Source organism: Passer montanus, unplaced genomic scaffold, assembly GCF_014805655.1.
Source record: "Passer montanus isolate IOZ18808 unplaced genomic scaffold, ASM1480565v1 scaffold9, whole genome shotgun sequence".
Lineage (NCBI taxonomy): Eukaryota > Metazoa > Chordata > Aves > Passeriformes > Passeridae > Passer > Passer montanus.
In genome coordinates, this window is record NW_024374367.1 from 7,160,206 (window position 1) to 7,178,851 (window position 18,646).

The window sequence follows — 18,646 nt, forward strand, 5'->3', positions numbered from 1 at the left end:
AACTCTTGGAGGAGCTTCACTCTGTTTTTGGAACTCTTGCAGGAGCTTCTGGCTCATCTTGCCCCCTTTGCATGCCTAGAAGGTGTCATGTGCTACGAGAGTGTATTTGCTGACAGATCAAATTTGGCCCCAGTGCCCAGAAAAGACTGGTGTCTGCAGTCTCCCTCCTTCTACCTGTGTGAGAGGCATTCAAACAGTCCTTGGGGTGAGATCACCCTTCCCACAAGTGCCATTATTTTCCTGTGATCTCTGCTAGAAGAGATTCTCTGCTCCACCCTGTAGAGAATGAGCTCAAAGATAGGCTGACCCCTTCACTAAGCCCAAGGCTGTGGGATAAATTCCTGTGCAGAGTGAAATGAAAATTCAATGTTATTGAAAGGGACTGACCATTTAATATTGACCCCAGCATTAACTACACAAAATAGCTGCTTGGTAACATTTTGTGAGTCCAGCCACACTCACAGTACATCAACATATGACTCTAAAAGAAAACTTGCATCCGGAGTGAAAATGCCATTGCAAACTTGATTTCAGCCCTGGGTTTAGACCCACTGCAGATGTGGGATCATCGGCAGCATTGCTTGTTCTCTAATTTTTTTTAATCTGCATGCTCCAGGGTAAGATTTGGACAGATTCTTTCCTGCTGTTAGACACTCTTAGAGGGTGAGACCTGAACTATCAAGAACTTCACAGACTTGTAGTACTGTTCTTTGAGTCTTTTCAAAACAGGCTGGAACAAAAGAAGCTGCCTAAGCCATATCTCCCACGATAAAGTAGGATCACTCAAGCCTGAAATAAAAACCATTCTTGTTATATCTGAGCAAGCCATTCTATGCACCAGGCACTGAATATCCTGAACCCCAGTGGCACCACTGAGGAGCTGGGAGCTTTCAGCCTTTCACAGGCCCTAAGCTTGTGCTTACATAGAACATCTTTCCCTGTGTCTCTGCCCATGCTTGCACAGAGCTCAGGGCCTTGCAGAGGGCTTGGCAGGCAGGGGACATCGTGCTCCACAATTTGCACGCTGTGCCCAATGCTGCCCAGGCAGACTGCTAACATCTGACTGCTGCAACAAGGTCAGGGAAAGAGCTGGGGTGGGAGAGCTTGGAACATGCCCCCCGATGAGCTAGAAAGGCCTGGGAGCAGCTTGAAGGTTTTACTGGCAGGGATCAGAAGACAGCAGTGCACTTTAAATCTGCCTTTTCTCTATAACCCATGTAAGCTCTTTTCCCTGGTGCTTAATTGCTTACAAGCTGTGAAGGGACACAGGGGCTGGAGTTTTATCATGTCTTTTGCTTCCAGCAAACAGGCACGATTATTTTTGCATCCTTGCTGGAAAGAACAGAGCAGACTGTACTCCAGGACTTTGTCACCTCAGGACATATGATCACCATTCGTGTGTGTCACACTCAGACTTACGCCAGCCTGTTAGCAGGGCTGGAATAGTAAAGGCAGCGAGAGACAAGTTGCATTTCCACAACCCTCCAGCTGTCAAGAGCAGCAGAGACTGACAGAAATAAGCTGCATAGGGGAGACAGGCCAAACCAGAAATAATCCATCATGTGCCACAGTTCCCAGATTCCTCAGGATCCTTTCCGAGGAATCTGATGTCAGGCGTTGGGCATGTCAGCACGACTTGCACTTTGGTGATTTTCCATCTCTAGCTGCTGTTTCTGATATTATATGAAGGGTTGCCACTGACATGGAACACTTTAGGAACAGCTGGAGGAGCAGTGGCCAGCCCTCCTTTCCATACTGAGAGTCTTGCACAGCCAGCACCCACAAGACACATTCTGCAAGGCTGGGAATATCTCAGAAGGCAAGGACAGCAGCTCCACTGGGGTCTCACTGCTCTCATGTGTGCTGGCACCAGGCTGGACATGCTGTCAATAGCAGGCTCAGCTATAGCTATCCCCTCCTGGCTGACTTGCAGAGAGATCTGAAGTCACAGAGAAGTCCCCAGAGCCCTGCAAACCCCCACTGGTGGTTATGTGACACAGTTAGTGCGTGAGGAGTTGTACTTCTGGCAGCTGTGGCTCCAGAGCCACACAACCATCCTGAGAAAGATCAAGGCTTTAATGAGGGGAGTCAAGTGAACAGCCAGAGAGAGGCAAATTTGAAGTTCTTAGTCCAAGTGGAATATCTGGGCTATTTTTGAGGGGAGAGTAGCTTGGAGTACATCTGGCTTGACCAGCAAAACAGACCTCAGAGAAAGCAAAAGAGAGCAAGGATGTTACAAAAACTCCTCCCAGATTTCCCTATTATAACTTTCTAATGAGTCATTTAAGATGGGGCACCCACTATTTTTACCTTTCTCCCTCTGAGAAGATGCTTCTGTTAAAAAATTTTGGAAACAATAGAAGCCCAAAACCCACCCAGGTTCCTTCACCATCAGACAGCACAGACATTTATTTTCTGCCCCAGACCTGGCCATCAGTCTTGTCCAGCTCATTCCCTCTAAGGCAGAGGCCAAATTCCTGTAGATCTGGGACCAAACTCTGCTGCCAGCCAGTTCTGGCCAGTCATAGAAAAGGAGCAGGAATCCAGAGCATGGCCCTGCCCTGGAGACACTAGTCAGGAAAACAATCCCACAGAAACTGAAGTTTGGATCACCCCGATTGTTCACATGTACGTTTCACCATCACTCCTCCACTTGCTCTTCATCTCCATTCCTATCTACTCACAACCATGTCAGGCATTTCAACGAGTGTGAGCAGGAAAGAAGGCAGTTAAAAAAGAGGTAAACTGGTATAATTAGGATTATTTTGGAAAGCAGAATGGTCTCAGGAAATGAGTACTCATGACTATGCAGTTTCATCTCATTTCTCTTTGTTGTGGGGCTATGTCACCACAAGCATTAGAAATATGGAAAAAAGCAACTCATGTTCTCAAATAAAACACTCAAGGTCATCTGGATAGACACTGAACAATGCACTGAGCAAGAAATTAAAAGGTATTCAAGAAATGCCAACCAAGAGAAAGGAGAAACACAGTCACATTTCTCAGCCTCATGTCCCAGCAGCTGAACTTTCTGTCCCCTTCTGTCATTTAATCCCAGCTTTTCCCAAGTCATCAGAGTGCTTCAAAGGAAACTCTTCACCAGAGTGCCCTGCACAGCCCTCCTGTCTCAAATTTAACCCCTCTTGAGCAGTAGCCAAGAGGGGTTACATTTGATACCATTTGGCTCTTTCATACCATTAAAAGAGCCTTATGGGTATATTTTGGGCACTAAGTGATCATTTGCAGCATTTACTGCAACAAGCTCACTGGTTCCTTTCTTGCCTTTATCAGGGGAGGTTTGGTTTTTATTTTAAAATCTTCCTGTTCTGATGTTCAATGGCTTTTTAGCCCACTCCCTCCATGATGTTTCATGTTCTTCCACAAAGTCACGCTGCCTTGTATGCCTTTCTTCTCACTCAGTCGTTGCAACTGAGCTGTTGCAATCTACCCAGCCAGACTGAATGGACAGATTCCTGCACAGGGCTCTCCTCAAGATGTTCTCACCCTCTCCCTGCCCAAGTGCACTCCCTGCTCACACAAAGAGAATTAGGTCATTGGTTGCAAGTGCACACAACAAATGCTGCAGCAACAGATGTTATGGAACTCTGGGCTCTTCAGTGATGCAGTTTACCACAACCCAGTTTTGAGTCTATACCACTGGTATCCTAAAATGTAGGAGCTTGACTTTAAAAAAGAAAAATTCACATTCATTACACAGAAAGCTCTCTGGATTGTTCTATGGCTGAAGTGCTCGTACAGCTGAAGGGAAGAGAGAAAAAAAAAGCATTTGTGCAAAATAATTTGCAGAGCTGCAGCTGCCGGCATTGTCCAAGCCATCATGTTGATGTTTGCCACGTGAGGGTTGGGCAGAGCTTCAGCACATGCTGCACTACAGCAAAAATAATCCACACTTAACTCAAGACTGGGGTAGCCAAGGAAGGCAATGGGGATCATGGCTGGTTTGTAGAGCTCAGTTCTAGCGCTGTGTGCTGGTTTTGGCTGTGACAGGGTTAATTTTCCTCACAGTAGCTGGTATGGGGCTGTGTTTTGGATTTGTGCTGGAAACTGTGTGGATAATACAGGGGTGTTTTATTAATGCTGAGCAGAGTTTGCACACCAGTCAAGTCCTTTCCGTGCCTCACCCCACCCCAGCAGAGTCATCTGGGGGCACACAGGAATGTGGGAGGGCACAGCTGGCCCCAGGTGACCCAGGGGATGTCCCACACCACATGGCATCGTGCTCTACTCACAGAGCTCCAGGAAGAAGGAGGAACAGGGGCACTGGGAGCGATGGTGCTTCTCTTCCCCGGTGACCATCGCACACACGATGGAGCCTTGCTTTCCTGGGGCTGGCTGAACGTCTGCCTTTCCACAGGAAGGGATGGATGAGTGCCTTGTTCTGCCTTGTTTGTGTGCACAGCTTTTGGGTTACTTACTAAATCATCTTTATCTCAGGTCAGGAGTTTTCTCACTTTTACCCTTCCAGTTCTCTCCCCCATCCCTGCTCAATAGCACTGCCATGAGATGCCAGAGCAGGACAGTTGAGGCCTCCATATCTTCTGCTCTGTATTATCTCATGTACTATCAGGCAGCAGGGATGGTCACAGAAACATAATCTTTTATTAAAAATAAAGAAAAACAAGCTATCCTATCTAGAGGAGGTTTTGGGAACAATCCCTTCACTTCTTAATCAGGAAACAACACCCTCTGAAGTCAACAGCACAACCTATTGCCACTAATTCCCAGCTCAGGCAAAGGAGCTGAGGTTCATATTTGTAATCAACTTCACCACCAATGTTTGATTTTTCAGTGACTCACTTGGACCCAGCAGGGAATCCCAGAGGAGAACCCAAGAATGGAGATCCCATAGCATCAGCATCCTTCTTTTTCAAGTAACTTCATCTAACTTGCTTCCATCCAAACCTTTCCCCCTTTCAACAAAACTTTTCACTGGTCCAATTCTAGCTCCAAAGCCTTTCTCTTATGGGGCCCTCGTGAAAATCTTGGACTCACCAGCACTGGGAATTAGACTGTACATGGCTGTCCTAGCACAGAACAGAGAGAACATGATGTAATTTCCATTTTTCTCCCATTTGTGCTCTTTCAAAGCCCCAAACTACTTATGGTTTCCACGCCACGTATTCTTCTGTCCGTTGCCATGGTGCAGCCACTGGTTTGTCATTAATATTGTGGGTAACTTCAGATCCTTGACCTCAGGGCTTTCAGAGCTTTTCATGGTGTATTTTCCTCTTGATTGAATTGCTCTGCATTCCCAAGCACAGCTAAAACAAAAATAAAACACTGCTGCTTTTGAATGGTGAAAATTCATTTCACAAAGACAGGCTAGCAAGGGCTGGAAACCCATTGAAGAGCAGCAGATTAAAAGGAAAACAGCCATTCTCTGCAGACCTAGCAACTGTGGCACAGATTTAAATTTACCTACAGCATCTGAGTCAAGCAATGGACCCCAGGGCCCATGCATGAACTCAATATCTGGCACATTTCCGATCCTAATAATATACCACCCCACTGGAGAGGACCTCAAATCGCTCCAGAAATTCTCATCCATGCAGTTTCACAAGAGCTTTAAGAGTTCCTTGTTCCCAGGTCACAAACTGAAAGCTGAATGAAGGTGTAGCTCCTGGCTTCCCCTGCGTTTGCCCTGCCTTGATCTGTGCTCTTGCCTTAGGGAAATTTGCACACCTGGGGATACCTCACTGCAGACCTGTACAAATTATTTTGTGCCTGTGAATTTTGCCCAGTTGGATTATTATTTAGACAGCAATTAGTAAGTCAAATGCTGTCTGTCATTCTCTACATTCAAGACCTGAATTTGCTGAGAGCAGAATTTAATCTCAAGTATTCTTTAATTCTCACTTCAGAAAGCAGTCCTTTGCTAAAGTCTCTGAAAAATCAACAAGTTTACATACACTAGACTGAGTCTGTGGTATCCCTGATTAACAGAAATATGATTTTTTATAACTTAAAGAATATAGCCATTACCATGAAAATTTTATTTTCATATGAACAGGAAATTGCCAAAGCTAAATTATTCTTCAAGTGAAGAGATTTTAAAAACTGCACGTACTTAAAGGTGGTACTTTCACACAAGCTCTTTCTGTTAAATGGGATCCCAGAAACATGGATTTGCATTTAAAAGCCCGAAGCCATCACATTTCTGAAGTCCAACCCTCCTGCCCAGCCTGGCAGTGGTTTTTTTGGTGAGGGGCCCTTCAGGATGTAAAACCCTAAAGGAACAGCATTAGCATTTTCCTTTATTTCTTGGGGGTATTATTTGTTTAAAGGGAAAAAGGCATCTATTACCTTCTTGGGGAAGATGCTTCAGAGGATGCAAAAACCCCATCTGAATCTACAGGCAATGCAATACTGCATGTGCCAGCCAGGCAGTTTTATGCACTTAAAAATGCCTTATAACAGGACTGGGAATGACACTAAACATTTGATCATATCAGAACCCGTACAAACAGCTGTCAAGTACAAAAAGCAGCAAATGGACAGTAAAACATAAAGCCTGAAAACATTTCTGGAAATGCTGAGGGAGCAGAGAACAAGCAAAGGAGAGAAGCCCAAGTATCATGAAGTTACATCCATACTCCTCAGATTTGGGGTCTGTTGAACTGATGTTGTCACTGAAGGAATTTTAGGACCACTCTCACTTCAGGAGTGTGTCCCCTGGCCCCTTTCTGGGCAGCACAGCTCTGCCCCAGACACAGCAAAGCCACATCACAAGTGCCTGGGGACAAAACCCTCCCTGCCACCAACAGGTCCCTCTGCCAGAGGCTGGGAGTAAAGCCAGTCCCACCATTTCTTCCCAGCAGAATAAGGACTCCCTTCAGGGTTTGCTCAGTCAAGAGGACACTCCAGCTGGCTGCACTCCCCCAGAAGCCTGCACTCCTGTGTATCCATCCTGCCACGCCAGCCACAGCAGAGCCACTCGCTCTTGCAGAGAGGGTGAGCTGGCTGTGAGATCCCTCAGGCAGCCCATTTCAAAGCCTTTCATTGGGAAGGCCAGGCACATTCCACTTCAGACAAAAACCCTGCCTGACAAACAGCCTTGTTCCTCAGATCCCTGGCTGGACTAAGGAAAGAAAAAAAAAAAAAAAAAAAAGGAAAAAAAAGAAAAAGGAAAGGAAAAAAAAAAAGAGGCCATGGAATCCCAGATCTCCTCAGGGAAAATTGTCTCTGTGTGCATCAGTGTGTCTATACCTGGCATTTGTTCTTATAAAAACAACTAAGAAAAAGTCTTATTTAAAAAAATCTTATGTTGAGGATTTATAGAAGCACAGTAGAAATGTTGAGAAATGCCAGATATCCCTCACGGGAATAAATCCTGTGAGATGCTGAACATTATCACCTCCTTCTGAATAAGGCAATTTAAACCCCTGGATCACAATTTAGGTTTCCTCATATTATCAGCCCCATGTTCACAATCAAGATGAACTCTTTGGAATCAGGTACCAGCCTACTGCTTCCCATTATCAGAAGTAGTTGTTGTTTTGGTTTGTTTTTTTTTGTTGGTTTTTTTTGTTTTGTTTTGTTTTGTTTTGTTTTTGTTTTTTTTGTTTTGTTTGTTTGGTTTTTTTTGTGGGGATTTTTAAATACATTTATGAATAGTTTGTTTGTTTGTTTGTTTGTTTGTTTTTGTGGGGATTTTAAAATACATTTATGAATAGAATAATGCTGTAAGTGAAACCTCTGTCTATATATTGCAAAAAGCCACATCTGTTCCCACAGAGTGAACCATGCAGGATTAGCCTAACAAATTCTGCTGTAAATGAGATTCATAGCATCTTACTATACCTAGGAAGAGCAAAATGCAGGGTAGCTGCTGAAATAGATCTGCCTGGCCTTTCCCAGGCTCAAATCCATCCATCCATCCATCCATCCATCCATCCATCCATCCATCCATCCATCCATCCATCCATCCATCCCAAAGCAGAACTAGGCCTACCATGAACCAAAAAGAAACATAAGAAAATAATTTCCACATTGTATGCTTTGCCACCTTCTCTGCTCCAGAGGGGTCAGAATTCAGTGTGGACATAGAACTGCACCTCCTAATCATAGAGGAAAGAGATTAAAGAGTCTCAAAAATAATTTTCTGTTGAACAGATTTTATTAGACAAAATTTCTCCCATGTGGAGAACAGGATGCTGGAATGGAAATAGCTTAACCCATTTTATAAATTGGCATGAATCAAGGTAAACAGCAGGTGTTGAACAGGCTCCAGAATGCTGTTTGCATGCTTCACTTACTCTATCATGATATAATTTTATCACTGTTGATTAACTAATTTTGTTAGCATCTAGAGTAGTCACCTATCAGGGCCTTGAGGTCTCCAATTACTTCTTTGCCAAAGTTATGACCTACTTATACATCATCCAATTACCTAAGAGTGACAATAAAAATCACACCTTGTAGTAAAACTGCAAGAGTGAAAGTCAGGAAATGGAAATTTCTCCCCAGCTCTGTTACTCACTTGCTGTTTGTGGCCAGCTCAGGCCACAGTTTCTTCATTTCCACTAATCTGGGAATTCCTGTTTCAGACAATCAAGACCTCTATCACGAGAAAATATAGATACTCTACAAATCAATCTCTCACTGTCTCCAGGTGAGCTCCCAAATGCAGTAGAGTCCTACAATTCAATTCTGCAATGGTTCCTTAGCTGTTTAATCAGCTACAACAAGCCTCATGCACCAGCTGATTCCTACCTGATGTTCCCCAAAAGATGCCTGGAACAGCTGCAGTGCAGTTCCCTCTCTCCTGGTGCAGCATCCCATGCATTAAATGCACTGCTGCAGCCACCCAGCCTCATTTCTCACATGCAGACAAAACAAGGGCTCATCTCTTTGCTTGGGTTGGGCCACTGAGGAGCTGCAAGAACATCCCCAGGTGCATCTGTGGGGTGAGGCACCCACAGTGCTGCCTCCTGGGATGGGGCACAGAGCTCAGCAGAGCAGGGACAGTTGAGTGTCAGCCTCACACAGATCTGAGCAAACACATTTTAGCTCATTTATGGAAGAAGTGCTGCACAGCTCTCCATTCTTGTGCCGTTCTCATGTAGCACAGCAAGTTTTTACCACTTGTTTTGAGCCCTGCAGCCTGGTTAAAAGGAAACAGTGTTCCTCCAAAGATGGAATGTGCTCTGGGCAGCTGAGCTAAAAGCAGAACTTCGTGCTGAAGCTGGAACAAGGTGAATCCTTTACACCATGGCACCTACTCATGGTATAATGTGCAAGCATGAAAAATGAAACCAGCTGAGTTCTGCACAAAGCTTTTGTGTGTGTCTGTGTCTGATGTGCTCTGTGAATCTTTTGTCACAGCTCAAAGTGCTGTCCCCAGAGAGGGGCAATTTTTTCCTTTCCATCAACTGTGCTTTATGGTTTTATTCTAATTTTACAACCAGTCTGTGACAGCTGGTCACACAGTGTGTCTGGGTTGAATAAAGCCCAGGGACCCTTTGCCAAACTTCTACGCAATGTGCTGAGCTTAATGAAATGTGTCAGCTCCTCTGTGAATCGTGCATTCATGGAACTGAATGAATCAGAGTTTTCAAGGAAAACTTAAGGGATACATAACTGCACACAGCAAATTCAGGGAGGGGGAGTGGAGAGAGGAGAGAAATCCCACAGAAACACTTAGCAGCTCTACTAATAGCCAAATAGATCCTGATAGCTAGAATTTAATCAACCTGTTTGAGTAAAGATTTAAAGTACCAGCTGCTGCTGAGGCCTCAGGGGAGACCAAGAGTGGTTCAGTGGCTGAGTTAAAATGCTGTGTCCCAGTGGTCAAGGTTATAGTGCAGCTCTGCCACACACATCCAGCACAATCCCAAGACAGTCGCATAATTTTGGGGCCTTATTCTCCCATTTATACACCAGGAACAAAAGTGCTCTGTTCTGGCTCGGGTTGCTTCTCTGGTCTGTTGAGGTTTTCAGCCCAGCAGGACACTGACCACTCCTGACACACAACCCTGTCCAGTCAGTACCTGAAACCATTTTCATGTTTGGTAGAGGACAGACATCTGAAGGATGCAAGGTACACAAAGCAAAGTGCATAAAGCAAACTGGGTTGTACTCTGGTGAACACAAAAATTGCTAATTTTGACAGAACAAGAGGACTTCAAAAGGTTTAATATTTTCCTGCATCATGTCAATATGTGAAAGTCATGGTGCCATTGCATTTCTCATCTTTGCAGATGAGATCTCTTGCTAGAAATCATTCTATCAGTAAAAAAATTTGTGTATTGATTCTCTGTTGGAAGGAAAAGGAAACAGGAGTGCTCAGCATCCCTGAAAATCATGCCTGGTCTGGGAATTTTTGTGGTCTAAGAGATTCACAGGGGAAATAGGTAAATTGTCACTGGTACCTGCTGTGAAAGAGTTGCTCAGTTTTCCTCTGCCTCAGTGTTTTCCGTCAATTGTCAGCTAAACTGTTCAAAACCAGACCTAGCCGTGTCATACCTACCACTCTGCAGAGTGGGGAGATCTGTAGAAGGCACCTGATGTCCATGGCTGGGCCCTGCTGCAGTTTGCTGTCAAAGTCACTCTGACATTTCTGGATCAGACAAGAAGTTATCTGACCTTGACACCAACAAAAACAGAAAACACACTTGCACAAACATTGTAAAACAGGAGGACGGATGTCAAAACGTGGATGTCCTTTGGGGTACAGTTAAAAGTCAAAGACAGGACTCCTGGGTGTGTTAACACTGCTTTCAAAGCTTTCCACCTCTCAGTGCTTTACTAAAGAATTTAGCATTAAAATGTCCTTTTAGATATTCTCTTTTACATTAAGGGAAACAGAAGATTAAATTACTCCTGCAAACTTTACACTTGTGTTGGAATCAGATATAAACCCCAGCTATCTTTGCTCCAGTCCTTGGCTTTAGCCCAAGGCCATATTTTTTCACCTCTTAAAACAAGTCCTGCAGACATGTGCTCAAGAGAAACTTCCTCTGCAAACAAGAGCCCTCGGGCTGTAATCAAAGCTCTGAACTCTGCCAACTAGCCACGTGCACTAACAATGAAAAAAAATATAAGAATCTACAGCCTTTTGAGAAGACATTCTCAAAAGTGCCCCAGATCCCACCACGCTGTCTCCAGCCACCTTCTTTTTGCACCTGAACCAACTGCACCATCTTCCTTGTCCCTGAACTCTCCTTCTCCTTCCACATCTGTTGCCTGCAAATCTTCCTGTCACCACCTCCTTTTTTAAATGCCAAGATCTGGATTGCATCCCCGTTCCTTCAGACCTTGGTCACTCCTGGCCATGGGGAAGAGCAAACTCTGCTTCTCCCAGGGAGCCTCCCCAGCTGCCCATGGCACTGACCCTACCAGGTGCAGTGTGTCATTTTCCACCCCCTTGCCCTACATGGAAAGGTGAGATGAGAGCCAGACCCACCCCATCAGAGCCTTGGAGACTGCACCAGGGATATGAGATCCCACATGGAACAGGATGGAGGCTGGTCCACTGCTACAGGGAGCACCCACAGCCCTCTGATTTCACCAGTAAGCCTTTGAGACAAGACAAGTCTTGCCTGTAATGCATTGCCTACATCCCATTGGTTCTGGGATCCAGTTCAAAAGAATCCTTTTGGATTTTCTGCTTCTCTCTCTCATTGTTCCCTCTATTCCCTAAGGCTCCCCATCATGACAGAAATGCACTGCTGGTGCAAGAGCTTTCTGTTGTACAGAAAGCCACAGGGTCCTCCTCTTCTGCCCTGAGGATGAGTTTGTGAATACTTAAATATTATCCCAAGTATTTTTAACCAAACCTTTGTGTAATTACTAGCATCTATTCTCACTATCCTGCACGTCATTCTGGAGATGGTTGGGGAGAGAGGCTGATTCTAGGCCATGGCAGCGTGCTCTGTGCTGAGCCTAATGAAAGCAGGGTTTACCCAAGAGGAAGGATTAATTTAAGTGTCCTGTGTCTCAGCTATAGCAATACTTTTAATTCATATGTTTGTAGACAAGCCAACCTGTTCAATTCTAATGACCTGTGCAAGAAATACATTTTTCAAACAAATTCTCAGTAGGATACTTTTCTTTAGCATCTCTGGCAAGCAGGATCTGAGGTGATTTAGTTATGAATCTTATAACTTGCTCTGGAAGTGCCCTTAATGATGGTTAGGCTCTGAGTTTGTAGAAGTGTTTTTAATTACTAAAAGAAGAAAAAAAAGAAGTCAAAACTTAGCCAGCTGCCAGAGCTTCCAGAGGACTGACTACATTCACAAATCTTGTAATCTTTTTATGTTCATTATGAGGACACTACAAAAAAAAAAAAAAGGGCAATCAGATATTGGCCAACAAATTAAACGCTTATTCAAAAATTAATTCACATCATCTGTACTCCATTAGATGTTCTCCTCTGCCAGGGAATATAATGCAATATTTTCAGGGGGAATAGTTGCTGCTGTTGCCAAGAGCTTGCAGTTTACTGGCTCTTGCAGCACTGACGTGGGAGTCACTGGGCTATGGGCACAGCTCGAGCAGATAGTGGAGCAATATTCAGAATTAAACATATGGACCAAATCTGCTTCATTCTGGTGTTAAAAGGTACTGATTATGACCCTGAGAAGCAGCCAAGTGACAAGGGGGAAGCAAACCCCTAAACCAATAAAAGTTTATCTTTCCTTGTATCATGAATGAACAATTTGTTGCAGCTGGGTTTGGGCTCCCCCTCTCCCAGTTATAAATACATCAAGATTTCATTTGAAAATCACAATATATGGCTGAGGGGAGTGGGGCTTAATTTCAGTGTGTCCATCCTGGAACCTCCTAAGAGGGCAAACCTTTCAAGAATAAATGCATAACACTGTTAAAGGCAGATTCACTGAATAATAATTTAAAAATCCAGATTTCCTAATCAATTTGTGATTCCTTTCATAGCACACAGTGCCACAATGCAATTCTCTTATCCTGCCTGTTTGTACATTTGCTAAACATGAAGATTTTACCTTTTGTTTCCCAAAAACAGAGGCCAGCTCTGCAGTGCTTACTGTTGGCTAGAAGTTAGATGGGTTCATGTACAACAGTGAAATTCATGAGCCAACATGCAGTGCAGAATTGCCTATGTTAGCCCATAGGAAATAATAAATACTTAACTTTTGTCCCTTAGGGAGCTGTTGCTACTGGATTTAAATAGCTACAAAGACAATTACACAAGGCAAAGGTGTTTGAACATTTTACTGGATTTGGTTTCTGATCCCTTTTTTGGGCAAACCTTCTAGAGCCACAATAGCAATAATTATCCCCAAATAGTCCTTAATTATCAAAAAAACAGGGTTTTTTTTGTTTTGTTTTGCATCCAGGGTCCCCAATATAGTGAACAAAAAAAAAATCTCAGAGAGGTAACAGCTCTGAGTAAAATCTGGCATCTAAATGGCAGAGGTGGCACTGCAAAAGCAAACTCAGAGATTACATCCAGGAGCAGAGGCAGATAATTCCAGCCACTGAACTGATCTTGAGAGTTCAGCTGATAACGTGGAGGCTGACTCACACTGCACCTCTGATTTAGGTAGGCAGTTCTTGTTTGTGGAACACATTGTTCTTTCCAGATGTTCTATTGCATCTGTGTGGTTGAAAGAGATGAATTTACAGCTATTACAAAATTTGCCCGCGGGCATTTTTTTTTTAATTTTTATTCTGCAGTATTTACAATAAACAAATCACCATGAAATCTAGATGCCACAGTGCCACATAATGTAGTCCCTCATTTGATTTTTCTGAGGTTCAAATCAAAAACAAATTATGTCCTTCTATCGACTTCCCTGGGTACTGGAAAGGACCCTGCTTGCACTTGCTCCCTGTGTAAGACAGATGCTAAGATGTGGCCATTTCAAATGGCTTAAGAGCAGAATAAGTAACAGAAAGTTGTTTTTTTCCTGTAAAAGACATACAAGGTCTGGGGTACCTAGCCCAGCTTTTAGATACAAAAGTAAATTTAATTCCCAAAACAGTTTTGTGTAAACTGTTACTTTCTGCCTGATCCATGAAGATTTAATCTCTGCTCTCCACTATAATGCACACTGCCTGTTTCTCCCACTGGCCTCTCAGATGTAAGGTAAATGCAACAGCTCTCTTTAATGAGCTGCTATTATTCTTATTATGATGCTCAATAAAAATTAGGATTTATTTTCCTGAACTCTTTCCTTCAGGAAATGTCAGCCAAACATAACCCTGCAAAAGCAAACACCATGTTTGCCTTGGCTTCTGGGACGTGCCATGTTCCCAGAACGAGGGCAGAACAAAATATTGGGGCCTAGGCACATTGCCTGGCTTGCAAATTGGGCACTGACCAAAGCTGCTTTGCAGATGCTGGAGGCCAAACTTGCATTCTGGGGTTTGCCAAGTCTGGTGCTTTTCCTCCACTCGCCCAAGCCCATGGTAGCCACCTATGGATGTATTTGGGAAAAGTTTGAGTGCATTTGAGGTGTTATGCTAATATTCTTTGTTATGTCCTGCTGCAATACCTGTACTGAATAACATCTTGTAAAGGTTTTAGAGACACTGGTACTTTTGGATTAATTACCAAGCAAAACCCAGCCATTTTCCTGTTTTACTATACATTAATATGACCAATCAGCAAAGTCTAGTTGTCAAGCAGCACCAAAAATAGGGTATTGAGCCAGGTTTCTCAAAAACTGCTTGGACACCCTGCTCTCTGGTTTTGGCCCATAAGCTGTTAGAAAGAGGACACCCTTATTTCTTCAAATTTCACTGATGGAATAGGTTCATACCTATAAATTACTCCAACTTAAATTGCGATTTTATTTTCGGCATTAAAAATTCCAGAACATAATTCATCCTCTTGTCACTGTATTTTGACATGAATACAACTCCTCCACAATCAGTGGAGCCAGACCAAACTGGGGTGCTAAAACAGTCTTTTAGGAAACTCTCTTTTTTCTAAGTCCATCTCTAACCAGTTTCTACTTTCACTAAGAGGACAAACTACAAAAATTTTCCATTCCATGATGTTTATTATCAAAAATCTCACAATCCAAGCGTGGATTCCTTGAGATTAAACTAAACCCCCACACAAACCTAAGCTAACCATAAACAGGGCATGAAGGTTAGCCAAGTCTCCCTATACCAAGATCTTCAGCTGTGAATGCAGCTGGAAAATGAGGATGAGTTTAAGAATTGTGTCCCCACCAGCTTTCTCAAGGGACAAAGCAGCTTTGAAATTTGATCCTCAGATAAATAAATTTGACTCAGGTTTCAGTTGTGTCTGTCTGAGCTACCCATTCCTACAAATGCAGAGCTGTCAATATAGAGGTACAGCTGCTATTTTCAGGATATATAAGCATAATTTGCTAATGCTTCTGTTTATCCCCATCTTGATTGGAATAGAAAAGTAGAAATGGATGTGTTAGCAAAATGGATAGAATTTCACACCCTTTTCCAAGGGTCTCTGTTAGTCTTGCCCCCATTAGTTTCCACTCTGTGGCCCATCATTAGAGTCCCTCCTCCATGGTGGTGTCTGCAGAATCTTTCAGTAATTTCCATTGCCTTTACAGATGCTGAGATACAGAGTTCCTGGATGCCACAAGAACTTGTGCACTTCAAAAAATCAAAATCAGGTCAAGGTGTCAAGCTCTTGCTTGGTGCTTTCTGAGTCTATGTCGTGACATCTCTGCACATCTCTGTGTTAGACCAGAGAGCTTTCAGCAGAATCACTCCTTCCTAACAGGAGAAATCTGCAGTGTTGTGATATCAGACTGCATTTACCATATGCCACATTTAAATGCAGAAGTTTTCATTGGCCCAGCATTGATCTGAAACATGCTAAGCCTTTGGAAGGAAAATAGAGAGAGAGAAAGAGAGAAAAAGAGAGGGGAAACAACCTCATCCCTTTGACAAGTTACCTTACCAGCAACCAGCTTCCAGGATCCTGGCAGACTGGGAGCTCTCCTAGGGGAGAGAAGGGGGTGCTGAGACCTGCACATGAAATGCAGTCCATCACATGGCAATGCTCTTTATCATTCATATTCTACTCCTGTATGGTTAGTAAAACCCACAGACACTGAAGTTGCACTTTATCAGCATGTTTCTGTTCCTGCACGTGACCATCATCAAAGAGCTCTGCCAGCAGCTAAAGCTATGAACAAGAAAAAACTACCAATAATCCCAGGCTCTGTAGTTTTCTCTGAAGCAGCTTTGACAGGACTTGTTGAACAGACAAGAGAGCCCTGAAACTTTCAAGATGAAAGCAGAAATACAAGCAAAACTGTCAAACTTCATTTGAGTTAACACCTCTATTAAATATTGTGACCACCAGAAATACTTTTCCAGAAATGCAGGCACGAGACTAAATACATAACTGAAAGGCATTGCTCCTGGACTGTAACCCCAGCTCTGCCACTGACTCTTTCAGTGATTTCATTTGGAGTATTTATCCCTTGGTCACACCACCTTCCCCACTGGCAAATGAGCATGAGGATACTGAATTTCCTGGGTGAAGCTGAGGCAAGCGTGTGTGTTCTGACATCTGTTCCTAAGGCAAGTACCATACTTGTGTAAAATAATCAATATGTTCTCCACATGTTAATTCCTGTCTCTATTTTGCTAGTGCCAGCAACTCTGCTATTTATTTTAATTGAGAAGCTTCATACTCCTTTTTCCATGGGTTCCCAAACCATACTACACCTCGTGGGAAGCTGCTTCTAATAAACGCCTGTAAATCCATCTCATTCTTGATTTAAATCCTTACATCACAGCAATTCTGCCACCATAAAACACGATGATGGTGATGATGAGGCAAGCTCGTGAGCTGACACCTCCTTGTGCTGTGCCAAAGCCAGCTGTGACTGCACTGCAATGAAATCACGAGCAGGAGGTGTCTGAAGCAGCACTCTCCACACATGTGTGAGCCAGGGGGTTTCTGTACAGCACCATCAGGAGAAGGCAGCCTCAGTCAGGGGAAGCTGAGAGCAGGTTTGAGACAAACCAGAGGAAGAAGTTTTCCACACAATGCCAGCTGTGGAGGTCGTGACCACATGAGCTCAAAATGGGATTAAACACTTTCACAGGGTCACAGGCTATTAAAATCATCAGCTCAGAAATGGGCTAACCTGCCAGTCAGTGTTCTGTCAGGGGATAGACCACTGAACACATGCCCTGCTCCCTGATCCCTTCCTTCCAGCTCTTGTCACCAGCCACTTCCAGAGAGAACATCAGTTTAGACAAACCTGTGCTCTCACCCAGTAGCATACCCTTACATTTTTAGGTAAGTTAGTAAGAATTGGTTTTTGGCAAAAGATTATTCCTTCTGGCACAATACCATGGTATATTGCTTCTAGCTCAGTGGCAGCTTGCAGCAGGCTCAGTACCCCTGCACGCTGTTTCTTGCCTTGCTGATACATTTTATTTAACATGCACATTATAGGGAGCAGGACATTTGTCCACTCCTGTTTATTGAATGCTCAAGATGACTCTGTGTCAGTACTAGATCCTAAGGTGAGCTGTCAGAGAGCCCCTGTGGAGCAAACACATGGAGGCCCAGCCTCCAGCCCCCTCCATCCATCACCCCAGGTTAGCTGATATGATAAACAACGTAAATAGAAACGACTTGTTCTGAGCAATAGCTGTTAAACCAATAAACATCCAAAACTCTGGAGAAAAAACACTGCTTTTCCTCATTTATCAAACAAGACTCTGTATCTATTTTTTTTCTCCCTCTTCTTAAACAAGTTCAGTTTGTAAAGATTGAAGGAAAACAAGACATCCTTTCAAATGCCTCCTTTGGATCAAACCTCATTGGGTTTTGATGTCAATGGTGCATAGAAGGGTGACCACTGCCAGCACAAGTATTTGGCAGCAGGGCTGTTACATAATACAATCCTGTCTTTCACAGGAGAGAGATCTCTGTGCTACTCAATGTGCTAAAATTTAACCCACTGCTTTGCTCCATCCAGCCAAAACAACCTTGTACATTTTTCCATAGCACTAAACGATGGCTATTAAAAAAAAAAAAAAGGAAAGCTTCTGCTTGAAAAATGAAATGCTCAGGAATACTAAAACCACATATAGGTATTTATTTAAGGAAGTACACGTTTCCCTTTCCCCACCTCTGACCGAAATCTGCTCTGAGAAGGGAGGTGTTTATCCCGAAAAGCAAGAAGGGTATTTAAAATACTTGTACACCTACTGCAAGAAATATACTAACAAAAATAAAAGAAGTGTGTTACTCTCAAACTGTGTCACTGCCTCATGTAAATGTTTGGATTCAGAACTCTGGAAACATAAAATGTTTTCCAAGGCTGTTTACAGTAAGTTTGAGTTTTCAGCTCCCATGAGTAGGAAGAAAATGTCTAACTTCAACTTTTTTCCAGAATAGTTTTTTAGCTGTTCCTGTGTACCCTGTGATGCTAACAAAAAACAGTATCAGCTTTGAGTGGTGTAAATCAGGGGCACTTTTAGTCCCATTCCTAGTTTCTGCCAACAAACTGACATGGCAATTTACAGTGCCAAATGCTGACAGGTGATATTCCCACTGAACCCACGTTTTCAAAAACAAATTATCTTTTCTGAGCCCCAGTATAAAACAGCCCATATAATATCACCCAGCCATCCCTGGACCAGCACCAATATCTTGTGTTCAGCTCATGAATACCCT

The 18,646-nt window shown here is 43.4% G+C and overlaps 1 long non-coding RNA gene across 1 annotated transcript; it reads left to right on the forward strand.

Annotated features, from left to right (window-relative positions):
* The first annotated feature begins 11,304 nt into the window (after nucleotides 1-11,304).
* On the forward strand, nucleotides 11,305-18,006 carry LOC120495738. Its single transcript, XR_005626136.1, has 2 exons — nucleotides 11,305-11,532; nucleotides 15,549-18,006. It is a non-coding gene; the product is annotated as an uncharacterized LOC120495738 (long non-coding RNA).
* The last annotated feature ends 640 nt before the right edge of the window (nucleotides 18,007-18,646 follow it).